This window comes from Wyeomyia smithii, chromosome 2, assembly GCF_029784165.1.
Source record: "Wyeomyia smithii strain HCP4-BCI-WySm-NY-G18 chromosome 2, ASM2978416v1, whole genome shotgun sequence".
Classification (NCBI taxonomy): Eukaryota; Metazoa; Arthropoda; class Insecta; order Diptera; family Culicidae; genus Wyeomyia; species Wyeomyia smithii.
In genome coordinates this window covers 272,354,767-272,373,272 of record NC_073695.1, presented here as the reverse complement: position 1 = coordinate 272,373,272, position 18,506 = coordinate 272,354,767, and the positions used below count along the sequence as shown (strand labels likewise).

Sequence of the window (18,506 nt, the reverse complement as noted above, 5' to 3'; positions counted from 1 at the left end):
AATCCCGAATACAGCGTTTGTGGAGCCAATTTAGTGCCATTTGGGGTCAGTGCGTCTTGAACTGTCCTACAGATCAGACGTTTTTTCGGTTGCTTGTGGACTGGTCTTTGACTGCCTATAGCTTCAAAGTTTGTGTTTTGTCAGTGTGTCTTTTAAAGACTACCTGAAAGTTATTTCCCATCAGTCTTTCTCAAGACTACCTACTTTTGAATTTAACATTTGTTTTAACTTTTTTCGTATCACCTGAAATGGCTGGACGGAAAAAGAAACCTCGCATCGCTGCGGGGAGGAAAAGAGAGGCATCTCTTTCTGACACATCGAGTGTCTGTAGTGACAATCCTTTTGATATTTTGCCTGAGCAAGAAGCTGGTGAAATGGAAGTTACCAATAATGAAACTATACAAAATATAAAATCTTTAAAAAAAGGAGAAAGTTCCACCTATTGTGGTAACTATTTCTTCTGAATTTAATATATTCAAAAAGGAACTTTCAACGTTTGTTTCTGGCGTCAAAGTTACCTATCAAATTGGCCGTAGAGGTAAATGCCGCTTATTAGCCGACTCAGTAGAGGGTCGTGATCGTCTTGTTCAGTATTTAACTGACAAGATGTACAAATTTTTTACATATGACACCAAGAACGCCAAGCCGTTCAAGGTTGTCTTGAAAGGTCTCACCAACGATCAAACCGTTGATGAGATCAAACTTACTTTAACAGAATTACTTGGCATAGCCATAGCCATAGCCAAGTAATTCTAATGAAACAAAAATCACGAGGCGAAAACAGTCAGAGAACTGTAATTTCCCTTGTTAATTATTTAATTCATTTTAACCGCAATGAGGTTAACAACTTAAAATTTTTTGAAAAAGCACATGCTTTGTATAATGTGCGTGTAAAGTGGGAAACTTATAGGAAGTATGGCGGAGGTGAAAAGCATATCACCCAATGCCGTACTTGCCAACGTTATGGCCATGGTTCCAAATTCTGTAACATGGACCAAAAATGTCTTAATTGTGGAGACTCTTCTCACAAAAAGGACACATGTCCTGTGAAAGAGAGTAAAAATTTTCGCTGTGCGAATTGTAACGGCAACCATATGTCCAATTTTTATCAATGCCCAGTCCGTTTAGCAATTGTTAAGGCAAGGCAAGGTAAACAAAATTCAATTTCTCAATTAAAACCAACCTCAAAACAAAATTCTCCAAGCGTACCAGTGACGCATAGTTTACCTACTCCTTTGCATACCCGTTTAACTTATGCACAGGTTACAGGTAGTTCGAACATTATACCGCCTAGTGTTGGTAGTTCGAAAATGACCGTTAATATGGGTAAGCAAAACAGGCTAGAAAATAATTGTACACCTATCACTCCAGCTCTTATTGCTGCCGAAAATATTTTTTCTAATGTCAACTGCCTGGGGCCTATTACGGCAGGTAAACTTTCTTTTTTGCAACAGGCAATGTTCGATCTTATGAACGCCATGTTGCAGGCAAAATCAATGTTTGAAGCCATTCAAATAGGCACAAATTTTACTATTAAAATTGTTTCTAATTTAAAATTTAGCAATGATTTTAAATAAAACAATTAAAATATTAAATTGGAATGCTCGCTCATTGAAGGCCAATGAGAATGAGCTTTTTAATTTTTTAACAGTAAATAATGTGCATATTGCAATTATTACTGAAACATTTTTGAAACCTAACATAAAATTAAAATATGATCCCAATTACGTGGTTCATAGATATGATAGGATTCATGGTTCCGGCGGTGGAGTTGCAATTGTTATTCATCGCCGAATCAAACATCGTGCTCTTCCCCATCTTGAGACGAAAGTTATTGAAACTTTGGGAATTGAAGTTCAAACTGAACTTGGGATTTTATTTATTGCCGCAGCATATTTACCATTTCAATGCACACGCGAGCTCAAAAATTATTTTAAAGGTGATTTACAAAAACTCACCAGAAATCGTTCGAAATTTTTCATAATCGGCGATTTTAACGCTAAACATCGTTCATGGAATAATTCTCAAAGTAATTCCAATGGCAAAATTTTATTCAATGATTGTTCTTCAGGATACTATTCTATTTTGTCTCCGAATAGTCCTACATGCTTTTCTTCTGTAAGAAACCCTTCAACAATTGATTTGGTGCTGACAGATCAAAGTCATGTATGTAGTGATTTGATCACACATGCTGACTTTGATTCTGACCATCTTCCAATAACTTTTTCTTTATCACATGAATCAGTTTTAAACCCTATGAGCTCTGTTTTTAATTATAACAAAGCTAATTGGGAAAGATACCAAAATTATATTGAGAGAAATTTCAATAATGAGCTTGATTTGCAAAACGAAGTGAATATTGATTCCGCTTTGGAAGCATTAAAATGTGCAATTGTTGATGCCAGGAATTATTCTGGGTCCAAAGGCTCAAGTGAAATTTGATTCACCAATAATTGACGAAAATCTTCAACTTCTAATTCGTTTGAAAAATGTCCGCAGACGTCAATATCAACGTTCTCGTGACCCTGTTTTTAAAACTATTTATAAAGATTTACAGAAAGAGATTAAACATAGATTTACTCTTCTGAGAAATCAAAATTTTGAGACTAAAGTTGAAAAATTGAAACCATATTCAAAACCATTTTGGAAGCTGTCGAAGATTCTTAAGAAACCTTCAAAGCCTATTCCAGTTTTAAAAGATGGTGAACGTTTTCTTGTATCCAATGAACAAAAGGCTCGAAGACTTGCTCAGCAGTTTGAGATTGTTCATAACTCAAATTTGAATTGTGTGAGTCCAATTGAAAATGAAGTCACACGTCAATTTGATTTAATTTCTTCCCAGAATTTTTTACCTGCAGAAATAATTGAAACTAACTTGAATGAGATTAAATCAATTATTAAAAATTTCAAAAATATAAAAGCACCTGGTGACGATGGAATCTTTAATATACTAATCAAACATCTCCCTGAGAGTACAATGGATTTTTTAGTGAAAATTTTCAATTGCTGCTTCAAAATTGCATATTTTCCCAAATTATGGAAAAATGCAAAAATTACTCCCATTTTAAAACCGGATAAGAACCCAGCTGAAGTTTCAAGTTATCGACCAATCAGTTTGCTTTCTTCAATAAGTAAACTGTTTGAGAGAATTATTCTTAACAGAATGATGTCACACATCAACGAAAATTCAATTTTTGCAAATGAACAGTTTGGATTTCGCCATGGGCATTCCACAACTCATCAATTGCTCAGAGTTACTAATATGATACGAGCTAACAAATCTGAAGGTTATTCCACTGGAGCTGCTCTTTTAGACATAGAAAAAGCATTCGACAGAGTTTGGCATAAAGGTTTGATTGCGAAATTGCAAACTTTTAATTTTCCAATTTTCCTAATCAAAATTTTAAAAAATTATCTTACTGATCGAACTCTGCAGGTTGTCTATCAGAATTCAAAATCTGATAGATTTCCTGTCAGAGCAGGTGTGCCTCAAGGTTCAGTCTTGGGTCCAGTCCTGTACAACATATTCACTTCAGATCTTCCTGATTTGCCTCCAGGATGCACAAAGTCATTGTTCTGCGATGACACAAGCATTTCCGTAAAAGAAAAAAGTCTTCGTGTCATATGCAGTCAATTGCAGAAAAGTTTAGATATTTTTTCTTCCTACTTGCAAAAGTGAAAAATCTCTCCCAATGCTTCTAAAACTCAAATGATAATTTTTCCGCATAAGCCTAGGGCTTCTTTCCTCAAGCCAAACAATAATCACGTTGTCAAGATGAATGGGGTTATTTTAAGTTGGTCCGACAAGGTTAAGTACTTGGGACTAATTTATGATAAAAAACTTATTTTCAAAGAGCACATTGAGAGTATACAAGCCAAGTGCATCAAATATACGAGATGTTTATATCCTCTCATTAACAGGAATTCTAAACTTTGTTTAAAGAACAAACTTTTGATTTACAAACAAATTTTTAGACCAGCAATGCTTTATGCTGTACCGATCTGGTCAAGTTGCTGTTCAACAAGGAAGAAAACGCTCCAAAGGATTCAGAATAAAATTCTGAAAATGATTTTGAAGCGTCCTCCTTGGTTTGGTACACTCGAATTACATAGACTTACTGGTGTTGAACCATTAGAAGCTATGTCAAATAAAATTATTAACAATTTTCGACAAAAATCGTTGCAATCCTCAATTGCTACGATAAGCTCTCTTTATAGCCAATAAGTTAGCAATTAAGTTAGTTGTAAGTTTACTTTCCCTTTTCTGAAAAGTAGGTTTAAATCCCTACGAATGATAAGTCCTAATTGCGAAAGCAAACAAATCCTAACAATTAAAATTACAAATTTCTAACAGTGTTGAGAAGTCACCATTTGTGATTGGACACACATACTCATTATTTACTAATATTTATCATAAATACTTAAGCTACTAACAAATCCCCCCTTAAAAAAAAAAAAAAAAACTGCCATTTGGGGTGGAACGACAATTGAAGATTTTTTGTTTCAAAAAAGTTACATGTAAACTTATATGAGAGGCCAATTTTTGACGTATTTGACGATCTCTCAGGGAGTTCGGTTACATAGGGGTGTAGAATGAAAAATATGTCCCATTTAAAATGCTAATAATTCGGTTAGTTTTTAATGGATTTCCTTCGTTCTTGCAACAATCGATTGGAAAATCATCTATGCATCCGCCCAAATGCAAAAAGTTGTAATTTGATTAAACGAATTATTGTAAAGCAAGCTATTCAAGCTATTGTGACGAAATTTCAAACTAGTTTGACTCTGTTGGACATAAACCCACCAACACGTATGCATAGAGTGCGTACAGAAGAAAATATTGCTGCCGTATCAGCCAGTGTAGTGGAAGACCGTGAAATGTCAATTCGACGCCGTTCGCAGCAATTGGGCTTGTGTTATTCGACTACATGGTAGATTTTACGAAAGGATCTTCGTGTTAAGCCTTACAAAATACAGCTCGTACAAGAGTTGAAGCCGAACGACTTGCCGCAGCGTCGAACTTTTGGTGAATGGGCCTTAGAACAACTTGCCGAAAATCCACTTTTTTACCGAAAAAATGTGTTCAGTGACGAAGCTCATTTCTGGTTAAATGGGTATGTTAATAAGCAAAATTGCCGCATTTGGATCGAAGAGCAACCAGAGGCAATACAAGAATCGCCAATGCACCCAGAAAAATGCACGGTTTGGTGCGGTTTACACGCTGGAGGCATCATTGGTCCGTACTTCTTCAAAGATGATCAAAGTGCTGGGGCTTGTTGACATGTGGTTTCAGCACGACGGAGTAACGTGCCACACATCGCGAATATCAATGGATATATTGCGGAATGAGTTCGGTTAGCAATTCATCTAACGAAATGGACCGGTAAATTGGCCGCCTAGATCATGCGATTTAACACCGCTAGATTATTTTTTTGTGGGGCTACGTTAAGTCTCTCGTCTATGCGGATAAGCCAACAACAATTCCAGCCTTGGAAGACAACATAACACGCTGTTTTCGCGAAATCTTCGAAAAAGTGACCCAAAATTGGACTTTTCGTATGGACCATTTAAATCGTAGCCGTAGCCAACATTTGAATGAAATTATCTTTGAAAAGTAAATGGCATAAACCAATTTATCGGCTCAAATAAAGCTTTCATACAGTTTTGTAATTTTTATGCGTTTTTTTTTTAAAGAAAAACCAAATTCTTAAAAAATCACCCTTTACTATTGAAAATTGTCAAGCGTTGTCAAAACGCAGAATTCGTCCTCAGATTGGTCGCTTATTGCTTGCTTTCCTTAGCACGGTCGACAGAATTTAACACGTAGTAAACCAGGAATGTATCATTTGGCCTATATAAGAGCCTGCTCCACCCTAAACCAACCAGATAACAACTGGATAGTGACTAATACAGTCCTGACTTAGCAGCAGCTGCAAGTAACAGTAGTAGTGGAAGCGAATAATAGCAGCAGTGACAGCGGATAGCAGCAGCAACAGTGGCGGCACCCGCTGCGGTAGGTGCGATGGCACTACCTCTACTGAAAAGTTGCCTTTGTGCGGTAGCGAACTGCATCAGTAGTAGGTACATTGGCCGGTACTTTCTCCAATAAACAATAATTGCCGTATTGTGACATAAAAAAAAAACAAAGCCTTGGTGCTACATTCCGATTCGGAACTTGGCCTTCTGTTTATTTATACACAGACTTCGCAGCCGACTATTTAGTGTACAGGACAATTGCGGGGCTAGCGCTACGATCCTACTGACACTAATAGTCTCTCCCGAGACGAGACTCGAACCTACGACGACTGGCTTGTTAGGCCAGCATCGTACCTCGAGACCATCTGAGAAGCCAAAAATATTTGTGAAGTATTGTGACATATTTTGACGTATTTTTGCTCTAAAATGCTGGCATTCAGAATAAATGGGTCGTCGAATTTCAACGTGAAAACAGCTTTCCACTGTGTGATCAGTGTTTGGTGATATTATTTGAATGACATGTTTGCTAAATTTTGAAATATTTTGCTTTCTTCCATATAATAGAACACATGATTTGATACCTAGGATTGTTTTAATTTTAGAGATTTTGACATTTTGAAACCCCAAAAATTAGCAATTGTTAGCAGCAAAATGCAACTTTTTTGCTTTTGTTTGACCATGATTTTAAAATTAACCCTGTTGTAGAATAATAACTATCATCGAATAATATTTTTTTAGAAAAAACTACCAATTCTAGCAGGAGTCTGGATGCGGTATATTTTTTCAAATCTGTATCATATTTTCAATTCGCTTATTTTTCGCTTTCCCTGTAGTACACATTGTCTGCTTAATGAATCTAGCAGGAGATAACCGTTATAAGGAGGTTGATAAAAGTTTCAATGGAATCTTCTAAGTTAATCAACTCCACTCACTTGAATGTATTCTTGTTGAACACTTATTTGTTTACCTTCTCTTATTGCTCTGAAATGATTATCATTATAACCGAATTCACCGGCTAGACTGAATTGCCAATTCTCCAAACTACTTCTGGTTTTTAGATTGATATCAAAAGTGAATGAGAGTGGTTCTCCTTTGTGCACACATCGCACGTTTCTTTTATTTTTTGTTATTTTTTTCAAGCAAATTCACCCGAGCTATTCTTATTGTTCTCCACCACTAGCAGTAGAACACTTGAATATGAAATTACAGTTTTCCTATTATTTATTTCGCTTGCGTGCACTTGGGAGACTATAACTGGTGCACTACAGACCTACATTATTGTGGTTACTTTTTGCCCAATTTCTCCCAGTCTTCTTACTGCGAACAGTTTTTTTTTTCTTTTTCTATTTTCGTTCTCTCGTCGTTCACAGCGTACTGGCACTGGCTCTGCTCGAGTGAAAATTGCAGTTATTCAACTGTAAATAGTATTACTTCACACTCTAGGCGTACGTAGATCGCGCATTGCCGGCCAATAAGTTACATCTTTCTGTGCTTTGTATCATTCTTTCTTTCTTTCTCTTTCTTTCCTATCATTCCCTACTTACGAGTTGGTTATGTTGGGGCGCATTGCTACACACATTACATTGCTCCTGTGGCGGTGGAAAAACGGCTGGATGCGGATTTTCCCTGCCCATTTTATTACTCTTATATACAATTCATTTTCGTTAAATGTGCACACTTTACATTACCGGGCGTTGGTACCGCTTATTGGTTTCCCTTTTCTCCGCGAGCATTCGTTTTTCGTTTTTCAATTGTACGTTATAATTTTAACAGTTTCATGTGTAGCTTGGTGCTGTGCGCGATAATTAGAATCAACATTTCGTAAAAGAGGACAGATAATTAAGTTAACGTTCGGAGTAAGTCAGAGTGGGAATTTATCGATGATTATGGTTATTATGTAGATAACCTAATCGTTGAGAAGTCTTCCAGCCCTGTATGTCTGTCGGTGTTGTGGGTTTTGATCATTTATATCATTCTCGCATCTTCGATTTAAATTAATATTCGTTTCCTTTTTTTATTTTCAGATAACTCTTCCAGTGCTGCAAGCAATACGTGCAACAGAGTGGTAATCTAACACCCAAAAACCCAATCTAGTGATCCAAAGTGAAGTGATGTACTTAGTCGCAGTTTTCCATCAGTTTTTCAGTGTTAATGTAAGTAACCAGTGAAGCATTCATCGATGTTCATTAATACATTACTATTCATCGTGAATATACGAAATAAGTCTAAACCAACGTTCTTTTCGTCGTCATAAATGTCTAGCCAGTGCTTCTCGTAAAAAAAAAACGTGTTAAAAAGTAAAATACATATAATTTTTAAGCAAAGGCTCCAGTGAAGTCATCTGATATTGTGAAGAATCTCCCATACTCGAATGAAATTTCTGTCGAATCGAAGAGAAGCCAATCCCAGCAATGTAAAAAACACCTAACCTAAAAGTGACGTGATACAGTATTTGAGCGTGTTTACGTTTTGTCTGTCCTCCCGTGTCAAAGTGTGTAACATTCAGTTGAACGCAGTTTTCCACAACAACTGTGTAGCGTGTATAAATCCATCGTCCGAAACACAAACCAATGTTAGTCCTGTGTCATCGCGCACGCAATAATTCCAAAGTGAAAAGCGAAACAGAATAATAATCTCAACGTATCCCTGTTAGGGGGCACAACAAAAGCCGAAAGTGAAGAAAGTTTGTTTACGTGCGTGGGGCTGAGTAGTGCTGGACCCGAAGTCGCTTTGAAGCAGCAGTGTCTAGTCCAGTTGAGAAGAGAGGAGGCGAAAAAAAGGTGAAAATTTACGACCAGTGTTTTATCGTCAAGCTGCTGCTAGCGCGAATAATTGCAACTTACTGCTTTGTGCCGATTTCTTTTCACCGACATTAGGCGACGATGAAAACAGAGTTGGCTTTAATTCAGCAGAGTTACTTCCACTAATAGTTTATCGCTGCTAGACGGTAGACCTCGTAAACAAGCAGCAGCAGCAGCAGCGGTGGCCAGCTATTAGTGGGCCTTCCAAAAGTTGTTGAATTGCGGTTGGCATGACCTGTACGAAGTGGGTTGCCGTGTAAATTGAAGGTAGGTTGTGTCATTTTACGCAGTTTGTTGCTATGTCTGGGGGAGAAAAATGCTGAGACTAATTAAATTGCAAATTGTATATACAGTTTAATTTTTTTTTTAATTTTTTCGATACTCGAATTAGAATAATTGCTGCAGAGCCTCATTATCAATTTAATTTTGGTTGACTTAGAATTACGTTTAACGTTCGAAAATTTTTAATTAAATTAAAGAAGAAATTTTAAAGAAATTTATTTCCGATATTTCTTTCTCGCTTTGCTCTGGGTATTCGGCCACCGTGAGACAAACTGAAATCTCCACTATTTGTTAATGAAACTATTGTAACGATAACAACGTATTTTTAATTAATTTTGCTAAAAAAATTACGCACAATTATTTTGATACCACATGACACGAAAGAATTTGCTATTGAATAGTACTTCATCCTATGTTCAACCCATTAGTTCAACGCAGAACAGCACACGTGGTTAATTCGACCAATAATTTTAACACTTCCTGTGCGACATTTTCCCATCATTTTCTGCGAATTTCCCATGTCAACTGAATATTTGCCGTGCAACCAAATAGAATCAGACAGAGTTCTGCTTCCGGAAACAAACCACCAACCACTCCGTAGAGCATGTATTGGTGGTTCGGGTCAACCGAACCAGTTTGAATATAATAATTTACAGCCCGGGCACATCCGCTTCGAAACAGGAGCAATCGATTTCTGATTGGTCTGGCTAATACGGGAGGCTGTGCTTTCCGCCCAAAACAATAAACTGACAGGGGCATGTTCTATTGCAAATGTTGTCCACCAGGCAACCCATGCCTCCCACCACTGTTTGGACAGCATTTGTACAGATCCCGAATCAAGCCTGTGCAAGCAAATGCGACTATAAAAAGTATCCAGACTAGCCGTCGTCGCTAATGCAAAGCGGTGTGGCGTGTTTTTGGGGAAAAACAACTACTTTTGGCAGCCGAAAGAGATACAAATTTTATGCACAATTTACAGCCTACCACGCGTCCCCACCGCCACTACTCCTTTCATGGAGACTCACTCGCCACTCAATCGTTTCAAGTAAACTTTACATTAAATAGAACAAGCACTTTCTACGCATCGCTGACATCCCATCGCCGGTTGCCAAGAATGATAGAACCATTACGCCTACGGCAAACTATGACCGCACCGTTCTTCCACATACCAACAAAACGATTGCAATAATAACAATAATTATAATGCTGATGATCCGTCCAACCATCACAGTCAGCGCTTAGTGGGTCAGTAAACGAGCAGCGCTGCTCGCGAGTCGATCTAATTTAGTTTTGTTTTTTCGACTTTCACTTTCCTATTCCTTTCGGGGAAAGATACGTTAACCATGCCATGTTTTTTCGGGCCGCCCTGCTCTCCACTTCTTGCCGATTTAAGGTTTCCAAATACCATCTCCGGCAGTCACCCTTCGTATCCAGAGCTAGCTGGATAAGCTTCGATTAATGTTTATTTCTTGTTTATAAATAACTCATTCACAAGCGCGCACGGACGGGACGGACCGTATTCTACGCGTTTTCGCTGGACGATCATCCTTCGCGCGACGCGACGCCACAGTATGTAATCGAAATTTCACTATCTTAATGAATGCACCCGGCTCCGGTCGTGCTTGCTCTAGCGTTCACTTTCGGCTCGGTGGTGTTTGTGTAGCGGTCTTCGCGAACCGAATGTTTTCCGAGCTGGAATAACTATGTTATTGATTCTTTGGCTATAAGTTTTCTTGCGATGTTCGTATTAAAAACTGAAAGGTTGTAGATTCGACCAGTATTTGTAGAAATTTACCAGCTTTTTTTTTTCAAAGAATTGTGTTGAAACCGATTTTACCATTACGTTACGACGATTTTTAGATTTTTCGCGGATTTCTCGAAAATCACAGACATTATTTTATACAGAGCTCTTTATCAGATGCTGGACCAAACAAAGCGAGTAAAAATGAAAGAAGACAATTTAGTTAAACAAATCAGAGTGGGCAATCCCTAACAAACAACTTTTTTATGTCGAGCATTGTGCACGTTTTTTGCTTCTGAACGTCCATGAATAGTAATGACAAGAGTTAGGAAAAAGTGGTCAAGGGATGATTATTAGGGTCAGGGAATTGTTTGAACTTTCATTTCAAAATATTGCAAAATTAAATTTGAGATCCGAAAACAATTTGTCCTGAAAACAACAATTGATTTAAAAAAATGTCTGTCTATAAAAACTATTTTGAAAAAAAAACCTGAGATCAAATGAGAGCGGACACTCTCAAAGAAAAAATTTCCTCAAACAAAACTTTTGAATGTGTGATTATGCTTCTAAACAACATCGACATTCCCGAAATATCCATATTAAGTGGTATTTAGCCACCCTGCTCAACTCGGGTTGGTCGAAATCAACGCTTTATTTCGTTATACTTCTGTAGAAGTCCTTCTCTAAAGACGTTGTTTTATATCAACATCAAAAACACTTCAACAGCAATCAAGTCTTTATCGACATTAGAGCATACTTATCTCTATTCGGCTGCGAATGATGTCGAGTATGACGAATGATCTATTGAGCGTGTAGAGTTACTTAAAAAATCATCTAGCATTCTCCTTTAAACATAAAATTTCAGGAAAATTCCCACAAGGCTTGCATTTAGGACTTTTTTCATTATATTATTTATTTTTTAAGTCTTGAAATTCGAAAAAAAATCAATTTCATTACATTACACACTTCAACAATTTCAAGCGTTTTAGCAAACTGAAACAATATTTGTTATTATTTTCAAGTATATTATCTATACATATAAAAAATGAAATTTTGTCTGTGTGCCTGCCAGGGTGATCCATATAGACTTGAAAACTACTGGACAGATTGACATGAAAATTTGTATGCAGGGGTTTTTGGAACCCGAGAAGGTTCTTATGAAAGTTTAAGACCCCTCTTTTCTCTGGAAGGGAGTACCCCTATACAAATGAAACACTATTTTTTGCATAACTCGAGAACTAATCGAGCCAATGAAGCCAAACATGGCACGTTAATGCATTAAGAAACAAGAAGTATTTGTGCGGTAGTTTGACACCACTCCCTGCTCTGGGATGGAGGGGTCCCATACAAACGAAACACAAATTTTTGCATAATTTATAAACTAATCAAGTAAATGGAACCAAATTTGGCATGTGAAGAATTTTAGGGGTAAGAAATGTTTCTATGGTGGTTTCAGCCCTCTCCATTCTCTGGAAAAAGAAACTTCCATACAAATGAAGCACTAATTTTTGCATGACTCCAGAATTATTCAAGCGAATGTTATCAAATTTGGCAGGCGACAATTTTTGATGATCAACACTCTTTCCTTTGCTAGTAGGGAGGGGTCCCACACAAATTTTTGCTTTTTAGAATGCATACCAGTATAGAAAACAAAGACGTAGTCCCACGTCAAAAAAGGTATGAAACAATGAGCAATTCAATAAAAAATCTCAATTTTTATATTTTTTTTCTGTTATCAGTTTGTGCTATTTCACGACTAACTCCTGAGAATTTTTTTTTTTTTGTTTTAAAAACCTAAAACCTTTTTTTGGAAATGAAACTGGCAAATATTGCGTCAGATTTCGAACGATAATAACAGCATAACCACATGATGAATGACAATAACCAATATGTTGTTGGATAGATAAAATGTTGAACAATTTTGTAATACGCCAGTTATCATTGTTTTTTCATTGCAAAGCGGTAAAAATCGATAAAAAGTGTCAAGGACAAATTTACGCGAACAATAAACCGATCACATGCGAGCATTTCTAGCACGACATGAATAGACACCAACCATTTCCTGTGATATTCTCTGTATCAATATAAAAAAAAATTGACAGAGTCTCCCCGTCCCACTAGGTCAATTTATGTTTGTTTCCATGAACCTAGACTAATTTGATGTCTCAAAGGTAAAGGTTTTTTGGAAAGTTTGAAACAACTTCTTTTCTTGAACAATTTCTAAACCCGCTGTTAGAGCGTAATAGAAACTGATGTCTTGAAAGAAAACATGCTGGTAAAAGCAACATTACCGTAGAGTATATGTGGAGCAGAGCACCGCTAGTTTCTCGTCGTCTATCATTGCAGCGGGCACGACTTCTATGCGCGTGCAATCAAAACTACAATGCTTACTGATGGTGATTGAAAGTTTATCTCATGGTTATGATTACCATAAAAACCATAAATTAATCAACAAAAATTGAGCATTTTTGCAACGGTTATAAGTTATTTTTATTTATTTTTTATCTTCGATATTCACTTAATAATCGTGACCGACATAATATCGATCGAGTAAGTTCCTAAAACACTAATTTATAGAAGAGTAAGGGTCGGCGAATGCTTGTGATTTTTTTGTTCATTTACTAAGATCTTTTCAGAATCTTATTTTTACATTTGGGGCCATCCACATACTACGTGGTCAGCTTTGGAAGGTTATGTGTAATGTCCACGGTCCATACAAAATTTTCAGGCTGTATACCTTGTAGTATTGCCTACTTCGTTCTATTTATGTTGAGAAATATTATAACAAGATCAATGATATAGGTAATTTCCAAAATCTCCGCACACAACGTACGTAATTCTCATTTCTAGAAAAAATGTCAAAATATGTTTGAGGAAAAAAAAACGTCGGTACTCGATTGACATGTTTGTTCAAGAATTCAATACATGTAATACATACAGCGAGCCTAGGTAGTGTCAGTGTAAGAAGAAGACGATTATCGCAGTGAAAAATGGTTCTACCGTGACCATTTTGAAGCCTGGCAGTGACAAACAGCCAACGCCACTAGCGGCCAGCAGCGAACGAAATCCGTTGGAAACTGACTGAGTTTAAATCATTTGAAAAAGGGCAATTTTCCTGACGCTCTTGATGTTTTCGGTTTTACAGTTTCTACCCCTATATATGTTGCTGTAAGACGTAATTCTACGTCAAAATCGCACTAATCGATGTGCTTAGGTTGACTATGTTCAAGGAAAAAGGGAAAAACGAAAAGTAATTGTATTAAATTAATTCATAATTGCTTCATGATCGCGTGCGATATCCACTCTGACATAATGAATCTCATTTTATTCAGGTTTAGAGCTATCTCCTGAATAGTCCCGCCTTACTTTCAAGTTCCCACAGTTTGTCCCAGTTTCTTGATACGGATGCACAAAAAATGATTTCTTGTGGACATTCTGTCGAGCCGGTGGAAGAGCTGAATAACCCCTCAGGTTAAAGGCTCTCTAATAAAAATCAAATCTGTGGAGCCGGACCGATAGAGCTCTTAGAAAGGCAACAAAATATCATGTGTTGCGGCTTGAAAGAAGACATTGTTCCCGTTTCCGTGTCCAATCGATGCAGGTTGTTGCATGTTTGATATTGTCGATGGAAGACATAAGTATGAAGTTCGAAATTCTGCTATGATGTAAAGCTATAACCGTCTTCTTCAAGACGTTACATCCTTGTTAATGAAGTGTTGTGAATTTCCTAAAACGGACTCAGCTTCGTGAGCAGAACGTGCCGAATTTTTCTGTTTGAAATCGGATGTGTTTCGTATATACCGCCGGTTATGCATAGTATCAACGAATCGTAATAAACATCACATTGTTGTGCATTTGCAGCAGCATCAAACCACAGTTGCAGTTTAATAATAACCATTCATTATGCTTTTCATTCGATTATCGCATAAATGCTTCATGGTCAGATCACGTGCGACATAATATTTTTTTCGAACGATAGAGAATGATGTAACTGGAAATAGAGGCGTGACTCCTTTATTTTCTGTTATACCACTTTCCAACGTTCGAAAAAATTTATTTCCTATGTCGCAATATTCTGTATGAAAAATAATTCTCATTTAATTCTGGTTTAGGGCTATCTTCTGAAAAGCCCCGCTTTAATTTCAAGTTCCTACAGTTTGTCTCAGTTTCGTACTACGGATGTACAAAAAATAATTTCTTGTGAACATTAGTGCGCAGTCAAATAAGTATTTTCTGTCGACCTTGTTAGGGAAAGAAGCAATAAGCGACCGATCAAAGGTCGACAATTTTTAACAGTACAATAGTTCGAACAATCAGATAACAATTTTCTGCATTTGAACGAGTGCCTAGATGATTTTCCAATCGATTGCCGCAAAAATGACGGAAACCAGTTGGAAACTGGTTTCCGTCATTTTTGCGGCAATCGATTGGACTGAGTTTAAAACGTTTGAAAGAGGACAATTTTCGTGACGCTCTCGAAGTTTTCGGTTTTTTAAATGGGATCCCTGTATTGAAATTGAAGCCCTGTGAATGTTGCCGTAAGACGTAATTCTACGTCAGAAAAAAAAACATAATAGAACACTTTTTAAAAATCTGATTTTTTTCACGAAAACTACACAATGTTAACTAAACATTTATAATCGTTTTAACTCGGTGAAATAGAAAATAAAAAAAAATTAAGTTTCCTAAACATATAAAAATATTGTCTGCAATCAGCCGTGCTTCAAAAGAAATTCTAATAGCACTGAATGACAATTGAGGAAAATATCAAAATTGAGGCATTTTCTATGGAATTGCTTTTTTTTGTAGGATTTGGACCACTGTTTTGATCTTTTGTGGTATAACTGTTTCATGTCTTCCTTTTCATCGGCGTGATTGTTGAAGTTTAATAAAAGACTTTTTTAACTCATATGCAAACATATCATTTGATAAATGCAAAAGGTTGTTTCTCTATGTCGATTTTTCCATTTAAAATTTGGACTTAAATTGGATTTCGAACTCACAAATTAACCACTAAATATTGGTGGTAAAAGAATTAGAGAAAACTACTTTTTTACCCTAACTTTTTTAAATTTTTCTACATTCTGTTTTCTTGATGCAATTACAATATTGGGCGTTAATAATTTTCTGCTGAAAGATGTTGAATTGCATTATTTTACATTTCCATTTTCATACAGTTTCATGTCTTTGGCACAATGCTTTCAGATTTGTAAAGGATGAAATTAATATCGTTTATGTAAAAAATAAAATAAAGTGGTCCTAGATGCGAGCCTTGGGGGACTTGATTCAAGCTACTTCAAGAGAGAAAACTCAATACAAATTTTCAGTAGTTTTGAAATAGCATTGATATCTCAATACGGTCATAGTTATGTCTTCCTAAACTCTGTGTAAAGTGCTTCAACGTGGTTCCCATTATCCATTGCAGTATAGACTTATTGTTTAATCAACAAAAGTTACAAATCAACATTCATCTTACGTTGGCCTTGTACGAGTCCGCTAACGACCCCAACAGTGTTCTGCGCACTCTAGCTTCCACAATTCCATCCCCTTCTTGCGGGCCCCGAAGAAGCCAAAAAGCAAAATTGAAACAATATCTCACCCGAGCACGTCTTTTCTCAAACGATCACATCGTTCAGACCGCAATAAATTGGTCTCATTAATTTATTAATCGGTGCACGATCGTTTCATTGGCAGGGCCATTGTTGTACCTGATTACGGCGATATTTATTTTATGGAATATCTCTTCTGCGCGACCAAGACCAAGCTCATTGAGTGGTACTCCGATCCGTGGAAACTGAAGATATTTCGCGCAATCAATGCCAGCGAATATGTGGCAGCAGCCCCAAAACCTGTTCAACCATCAACACCATCATCGTCTCCGGATCTCGGCCACAGGTAGAACGGAACGGCTACAGAGCAGTAAACGCCGATAAATGATCGCGTTGTTATCCCGCTGCCTTTTTGCGATCGACAATGATCGTGATAAATCAATTTAGCATCGGATAACTCGTGTATGCCCCGCTAAGAGCAAGCGCACCGGTGAGTTGCCATTTGAGTTGCTATTTTCACAACGCTGGCCGTTGCTATTTTGGATAGAAACCGATTTTCGCACCGGTCGTTGCTAATGGGGATTACCAATTCCACTATTTCTTTTTCACACCGGCAGTTGCCAATTTCTGAAGACCGTCACTAGCCAGCGTTGGCAAAATGTTTGTTTGTGATGTATTTCGCATATTTTTTGCGTATCTAGTAATAACCAACCTATCCGAAAAAGCTGGCAACACAGCCATTGGAACAAACCCGCGTTTTTACTCGCTCCGATTATTTTCTTTTTTTCTATGTTATTCAACAAGATGGGTGCATGAAAGTTAGCAATTTTTTTCCTTTTTGTACTATCGCGTGTGCCAGTAGTGAAATATATTCGGTAAAAGTTAGATATAGGGTGAAAATTTACTTAGAAGATTTGTGATTTGTGAAAAAGTAATGGCTGAATCAAGAGAGGCCGTTTCGTTGTGTGTATGAGTTTCGTGTTCGTGTGAAGGAGATGGAGAAGACTCGTGTGTGTCAACTTGAGGGCATATTGCTCTCCACATCGCCAAAGCATAGCAATAAAAGATAAGTAGAAATTTGCTTGAACTATTCCAACAGGTTGCATGTAGAGTAATTTTGTATTTCATAGTTAAAATTTTACTTAAACCTGATCTCATTACATAGTTTCCGATCATTGATGCACGAGTAAAGTAGAAAAAAGCAAGTACTACCGTTTTCCAATTGGAAACGGTTAACTGTCCCACTGCTATATTCTCGACTAAATTGTTTTCCTCTCTTTCACACTTGGTGATCGTGTGAAAACGTGGCATCAAAGTATGAGTATTGGCAGGAGTTGATATGATTTATTCCATTATTTGTAGGAACCGAAGAAGTGTTCGTGATTCTGATTTCGCAATGGTTGCTGTCTGCAATGGTGAATAATTTTCATATTTTGTCACCAGATTTTGGTACAGGTGTTTTTGAGCAGATTGTGTGAACTGCTGTTGTATAAGAAAGATGACAGGCAATTTGAATGTATCTGTTCTAGCATTGGCCGATATCATATCGATACATACGATATCGATACCTGGAGGTCTGAATATCGTTATTTTTTATCGATGCAAGCGACATCACTCAAAATATTTTTCACGTCATTATTATCGGAAGTTATGTGAATATTTTCCACTGTCATTTTCACGTAGATTTTACGTGATTGTCATTTGAGTTCATCATGATCTGGTGAGATGATTTATCCTGTGAATATTATTCAGTAGACATATGCGTTTCATGTGATTTTCACGTAGAATTTAACTACCGGCAAAGTGAAAAGCATTTGATTAACGGATAGCTTCTACGTTTTTTAAAACGTATTAATTTCGATTGTGGTTCCCCAAATTCTTAAGAGAGAAATTAGATTTCAGAATTTCTTGAAATATGTTGCTAGATAAATCGCACAGGCATGCAAAATTTCCAATTCGAAAATGGATTGCACGACATAAATATTAAGACATTCACCGTCGATAATTACTGATAGCTGCTACTGTTTATGTTCAGGTAACTCCTGGATCTTTGAACTGAATCCGTACAAAATCTGTAAGCTAATGGTTTTTCTAAATCTCACCCATTGGTAAGCCATCGATGAAATCAATTTTATGTTCAGAGACCGAATTACACAA

The 18,506-nt window shown here is 36.9% G+C and overlaps 1 protein-coding gene across 1 annotated transcript in view; it reads left to right on the top strand.

Moving 5' to 3' along the window:
* The window catches only part of LOC129723294 (ecdysone receptor), a 436,732-nt gene that overhangs the window by 39,047 nt on the left and 379,179 nt on the right, over positions 1-18,506 (top strand). Inside the window, exon 2 of the mRNA XM_055677426.1 lies at positions 8,001-9,044. The gene's annotated coding sequence lies outside the window, so the exon portion shown is untranslated. The remainder of the gene's footprint in view (positions 1-8,000; positions 9,045-18,506) is intronic.